General features: G+C 49.2%; 1 pseudogene; it reads left to right on the forward strand.

The window, feature by feature from the left end:
• LOC149120527 (nucleolar MIF4G domain-containing protein 1 pseudogene) lies at positions 1-6,225 on the forward strand (annotated as a pseudogene).
• The last annotated feature ends 694 nt before the right edge of the window (positions 6,226-6,919 follow it).

Genomic DNA, 6,919 nt, shown 5'->3' on the forward strand with positions numbered 1-6,919 from the left:
ATGGCCACAGGTGTGTCCTCAGTCAGCCTGTTCTGTGATGCAAATGGCCTTGAGTAAGTGGCTGAGCCGACCTCTTGCTGAGCTAGTTAGCAAGTGGTGGGCATCTGCTGATGCCATTTGGGGTGCCCCCACCTTGTACTGAGGCACCCGGGCTGGAGCCCCAGCCCCGCTGCACCCAGCTTCTTGCTAGGTGAACCACAGGTGATGGCTCAAATACTTGGGTCCTTCCACTCTGTGGGAGACACTGACTGAGATCCTGGCTCCTCGCTCCAGTGCCTCCCTCCTCTTCCTCCTCTCCAGCTGGCCCTGACCTCCTGGGTAGCTTGGCCCTGGGCAGCTTGGGGCCCCTCTGTCCTGCTCATGGGATGGAAAGCTGGCCAGAGACCAGAGCAGAGCAGTGGAGGTGGCTGTGGTGGGGACCCCTCTCTCACACAGGCAGCCTCTACTCCAGCACTGTGGAGCCCATCCTGGCCCGTGCTGGAGGGCTGTGCCTCTCCCCACCCGACCCAGCCTCAGGACTCATGGATGCCCGCTAGCAGAAGCCAGCACTCTGGGCTAAGGAGGACATGGGTTGCGGCCCAGCCCTTGGGTGCAGGGCACTGGTTGGAACCTGTGGGTGACCACAGCAGAGCCTGGGTCCCTAGGAGGCTGGGGGTGGCACCTGCTTCTGGGGACAAGGCCCAGCAGCTGTGGGGCAATCTTTGCCTCTAGGGCCACCTTCTCCACTGTGGCTGCCACTCCCAGGGCAGGAGGCACTTCTGGGGGTTGGCAGGCACTGCAGGACTCCTGACCTGGAGCTGAGCACTGCCCAGTGCCATGGGGTACAGAGGACCCTGGTGCCAGACGGGAGGCAGCAGCACACACACAGCTCCTGGGCCCATGTTTATCAAAACCTGGAAGCCCACCCCAGTCCCATCTTCCTAGTACAGGAGGTGTGGCTGCCAGTAACTGGCCTCTCTCCACAGCAAACAGCCCAGGGGCACCTCCCAGCCAAAGCAAACAAAACAGAAACATCCTTTGCAGCAGGTGCAGATGCTGAGTGAACATCCTTAACTTGCAGACGTCCACTCCATTCCATGTGAAAATCCTTTCCAGGGCTTCCACCTCACCAGCTCCACTCCACCCTCCCTGCACTCCAGGTCCAGGGCTTCCCAGACCAGGTTGGCCCTCCATCGCCACCTCCTGGTCAAGCGGTGCAGGGCTCGCACAGCAGGGTGCTGGAGCCAGCAGAGGAGGGCAGCTGGAGGAGGCTGGGCCTGTGACCTAGTCCCCCGGGGCTCCCAGGGAGCCTAGCTGCTGAAGTATTCCTGCTGGAACCTCTGGAAGTCTTCCTCCGTGAACACTGCCCTCCGCCTTCTTCTTGGTCTTGGCCACGGTCATAGGCCTTGCAGCCCCGGTTCAGATGCAGGATCTGCCGGCTCATGGAGAGAGAGGCTGATGATGCAAGTTTATTTAGGATCAGTGATAATCCAAAGATCTAAAGCTGGTTTGAAAATCTCTCTCTCCCCCGCCTCCTTCTCCCTCTCTCTCTCTATTTCTACCTCTAACTCTCTCTCCCTGCTCAGCTTTTCAACTGCTCCTTTTTGTCTTTAGACATTTTCTTACTTTCTTGTCCAATGAACAGTGCATTTACAGCTGTGTTTCTAAAGTTACCTGACCCTTGAGTTAATTTTGGAATGTATCTAAATTGCTCGTAGTGACAGAAGTAAAGATTGAAGGGTTTTAAGGATTGAGTTGAGTTCTAGGTGAGATGCTTACAGAACAACTGAAAAGAAAGCTGAGGAAGTGAGTTTCCGGATTCTCCTCATGAATTTGACATTTATAAGGTAGAAAATTTGTTTCAACAATAAGAACAGTAAGCAAACAATCTATCAAAGCCAGATGTTTTGGGTGGTTGATAAATTATTTCAAGCTATCAGAAAAAGTATCATTTAATATTAACATGAAGTTTTGTTACTTTTGTTTTGAATATGTTTACGTTATGGATAAAAATAAATTAGAGCTTATAGCTCTTGTCAATAACAAAAGAAACTTGTTTTGGGGAAGTCCGGCTGCAGGCCAGCATCCAATGTAGGCTCCTCCAGGCCTGAGCACTGGCAGTCACAAGGCCTTTGCTAGGGGAAGCTGCTCTCCCAAGCCAGACTCTGGGCAGGGTTGGGGCAGGCGTTTTCCATAGAAGCTGTGGTCAGGGACTCAGTGCTCCTAGAGCACCCAAGTTCTTGTGCGGCTCTCAGTGCCTAGCCAAGTATCTCCTGTTGGATGATGCCTCCTCTGGGACTGCCTGAGAGCTCCTGGGAGATGTGCAGAGACCTCCTAGTGGGCAGCCCTCCACCGAGACAGCTTCCCTGCAAGTCTTTTGACCACTGTCTCCTGTTGCTCTTTGGGGACGAGGGAGGCAGGACTTCCCTTTTGCTTCCTACCTGCTCTGTTACAGTAATACAATAAAAGCTGTCACTTGCTGTGTGGTTATTTGTGCGAACTGAATACCTATAAAGCAAGCCACTTGTGTAATTTTTGTTAAACGTACCTGCCTGAATTCTCTTTAAAATTTATTTTATTTGTTTCAAAGGGAGAAAGCAACAGAGAGGGAAGAGAGAAAGAGATCACTCTATTCTTTTAATTTGACATGTAGTTATAGACAGCGAGGGAGAGAGACAGAGAGAAAGGTCTTCCCCCCAAATGGCCGTTACAGCCAGAACTATGCCGATCCAAAGCCAGGAGCCAGGTGTTCCCTCTCAGTCTCCCATGTGAGTGCAGGGCCCAAGCACTTGGGCCATCCTCCACTGCCTTTCTGGGCCACAGCAGAGAGCTGGACTGGAAGAGGAGCAACCGGCACTAGAACCCAGTGCCTTATGTGGAGGAATAACCAAGAGCCATAGCGCCGGCCCCTCTTTATTTTTTAATAATGGCATGGCTTAATATTGGTTTCTTCACATTTATGTGCAATCAATACTACTATATAAATTCCTCAACAGAGCAAATGCTACCCAAATATTTTTAAATGTTTTTAATTAAATAAGTTCTTGATTGTTCTAAATTTAGTACATCCTGTTCTGCCATGACAATGATACAGAATGCTGCAGAAAGAATACATTTGGATATATGTTTGGATAAAAAGTCTTTATAACTCAAATAATCCTATAAGATACAAATGTCAATTTTTAAGATTTATTTATTTATCTGAAAGGAAGAGATACAGAGAGGCAGAGGCAGAGAGAGAGAGTGAGGTCTTCCATGCACTGGTTCATTTCCACAGATGGCCTCAACAACCAGAATTGTGCCGATCTGAAGCCAGGAACCAGAAGCCTCTTCCAGGTCTCCCACATTGGTGCAGGGACCTAAGGACTTGGGCCATCTTCCACTGCTTTCCCAGGTCATAGCAGAGAGCTGGATTGGAAGTACAGCAGCTGGGACTCGAACCAGGGCCCATATGGGATGCTGGCATGAAAGTGGCAGCTTTACCTGCTATGTCACAGTGCCAGCCCCATAAATGTCAATTCTTCAAAGGTGTAATGTATTGGTGTATTATTTTTGAAAATGCTAACCAAGTCAAGGGGTGGTTTGTTTTAAATATTTTTCCCTGTTGTGGTTAGGGTATAACATAGGGTGTTTATACGGTCATTCATTCTCATGCATCATTTACTGTGTCATTCAGCATTCAAGTAAAATTTTTGATTAAATATACTCCTTATCAATATATACACCGCGATTGTTTATCATAACATGATACAACTACAAATCTAAACACGTTTTCAAGAAGGGCATCACGTTTTGAAAACACATTCGGGGCGGGGGCGGGGGGCGCATGGCCCAGTTGAATAGGAAAGCCAGGTAAGGCTCCCAGTGGCTGCAAGGGCCGCGGTGCCTGGGTGGGCTCCCGCCCCAGCAGTGAGAAAAGCCACAAGGAGCTGAGAAAGGAGAAAGGACGCTTGAGGAAAGCCCGCCGCCTGCAGAGGATGGCAGGCAGCACCCAGAGCCCTGGAGTCCCTCGATCAGGGGAGGAGGAGGACAGCGCCCGCCGTGCCGCCTGTAAGGACCCGTCCTCAGCCAGGCACCCGCCACCACCCACGGCCAAGACCCCCTGACCCCCGGCCAAGTCTCCCTCTGCGCAGACCAGACCCTCAGCGGCCGCCAACACCGCTACACGAAAACGGGCACTTCTCTCGGCCAAAGAGGAGGAGGAGGAGGACCAGGAGATCCGAAGGGGGGCACGCTGCCTCGGCTTGAACAAGCGGAAAAGGAAAGGCGAGGGCAGCTCCGTGCCGCTTAGCTTTGCACGCGATGGGTTGGACTATATTCTGGGAGCCCTGGAGTCTGGGAAAAGCAGCGACTTGTACGAAAGCAGTGAGGGGAGGAGGAGGGGGAGGACGCCGCGGAGACACCCCCGAGAGGGATCTAGAGAGTGACTCCAAAGAGGAAAGTGAGGACGAGCAGGAAGATGTAGAAGAGGAAGAGAAAGCTCAGGAAGCAGGTGAGGGATCGCAGAGCGAGCATGAGGGTGTGCAACAGGAAGAGGAAGAAGCAGACAGGGAGACTCGGGAGGGAAGGGGGAGAAAGAGAGTCCCCTTCGCAGAAGACGAAGGCAAGAGTGACAGCTCTTCAGAGGATGGTGATACAGAGGACCAGAGTCTCTATGAAAGTGCCGAAAAGTACATCCCATCCCATGGGAGGCGAGCTGAGGGAACAGTAGATGTCCAGAAGAAGGAGGAACTAGAAAGGCTGACGAAACATGTGAAGGTCTAATTAACAGTGTGTATTTATGCCTCACCGCAGGTTGAGTGAACCAAACAGGCATCCGTAAGTGGACAGCTGGAGGAGCCGGACATGGCCCACAGCAGGAAGGACACGAGTGACACCCTGGCTGCCGCCCTCATGGGTGCTGTGTCACTGCCGCAGCTGTGCCTAGCAGACTGTGATGGAGCACGTTCTCTTGGTCAGCGCTCTTCACCACACTGTTGGAATTGAGGTTGGTGCTCACTTTCTGGAGGCTGTGGTGAGGAAGTTCAATGACGTGTATAAAAATGGAAGTGAAGGGAAAGAATGTGATAACCTGTTTACCATTATGGCCCATTTGTACAACTTCTGCGTGGTGCAGTCTCTACTCATCTTTGACATTTTTAAAAAACTAGCTGGAAATTTCACAGAAAAAGATATTGAACTGATACTCTTAATGCTGAAAAACGTGGGCTTTTCATTGAGAAAAGATGATGCCTTGTCACTGAAGGAGCTGATTGCTGAAGTGCAAACCAAAGCCAGTGGAGCAAGTGGCAAGTTTCAGGACCAGAACAGGGTTCGGTTTATGCTAGAAACCATGTTGGCGCTGAAGAACAATGACATTTGCAAAATTCCAGCCTATGATCTCGAGCCAGTGGAGAAACAGGAAACGACAGAGAGCTCTGGTACGCTGGCTCAGGTACAGAGACTCAACTTCACATATCCTGGGTCAGTGTCTTGAATGCCAAGCAGACAGGTTGCTGGTGGATTGTGGGGTGTGCAAGGAGTGGGGCCCCAATGATTAACAGCAGTCATCATTCACACCCACAGAATGAGCTTCTGGGGATGGTTAGCTCAAAGATACTAGAACTTGCCTGAAAACAGAGGATGAACACTGACATCAGGAGAAACATATTCTGTACAGTAATGACCAGTGAGGATTTTTTGGATGCTTTTGAAAAGCTTCTAAAGCTTGGACTGAAGGATCAGCAGGAGAAATGGTCCATGTGCTTTTGGATTGCTGCCTTCAAGGAAAAACTTATAATCCTTTCTATGCATTCTTGGCCAGCAAATTTTGTGAATATGAAAGGAGGTTTCAGATGACTTTCTAGTTCAGCATTTGGGACAAGTTTTAGGACTTAGAAAAAATCTGCCAACCATTAATTTATCCAATTTCACCCACCTGGTGGCCCACTTGTTGAAGACAAAATCGCTCCCACTTTCCATTTTAAAGGTAGTTGAATTCAGTGAATTGGACAAACCCAGAGTTCACTTTTTGAGAAAAATGTTGAATATTTCGTTAATGGAAATAAAAGCTCAAGACCTTGGCTTAATTTTGGCAAGAGTATTTGACAACCCAAAGCTGGGGATGTTGTGAGAAGACTTGAAGTGTTTCATCAGCCACTTCTGACTAAAGAATGAACAGGCCACACAAGTGTTGAGGAAGCTAACCTGCTGCGAGAGAGAGCTGATCTTGCAACCAAGTCTCTGCAGGAAAAAGCTTCCCTGTGAAGGTAGTCAGAGGAAAGGAGTGGAGGGTATGCTTTGACTATGAAATGTCCTTTGTGAGCCCAGAGAGCTCCATAAGTTACATCATCGTCTGTTGTTGTTTTTATTTATTTATTTTCATTTTGTTTGAAAGGCAGAGACAGATCTTCCATCCACTGGTTCACTTCTCAGGTGCCTGCAGTGGCCAGGGCTGGGCCAGGCCAAAGCCATAAACCCAGAATTTAATTCAAGTCTCTTCTGGGGATGTCAAGGACCCCAGAACTCAATTTGGGTCTCCTATGTGGATGTCAGGGATCCAAGCACTTGAGCCATCATCTGCTGCCTCCCAAGATACACACTAGCTGGACTCCAGTATGGGATACAGGCATCCGAAGTCGGGACTTAACCACTGTACCAGATACCTGCCTTTTTATATTTATAGGGCACATATCTTGGGACAGTTTTTTAATCCGAGGTTATGTTGTGCTTGTGTTTTCAAATAATTGCATATTTGTGTTATATACACACACATATATGGGGTGGAAGATGAAGGAGGGAGGAGCAGGCACACTGGATAGAGTATTCTGTAAGCAGTGAGGCTGGAATATATTGCAGAGGTTTTTAAAAAATAGGTGAAATAGGCCACCAGAGGGTGCAGTCATCATAAATTGATGTTTTTATATTTTGTATTGATCAAAAGTTCAGAAACCATGAATTG

The sequence above is a fragment of the Oryctolagus cuniculus genome, chromosome 19 (assembly GCF_051225735.1).
Source record: "Oryctolagus cuniculus isolate XC-2025 breed Fujian yellow rabbit chromosome 19, ASM5122573v1, whole genome shotgun sequence".
NCBI lineage: Eukaryota > Metazoa > Chordata > Mammalia > Lagomorpha > Leporidae > Oryctolagus > Oryctolagus cuniculus.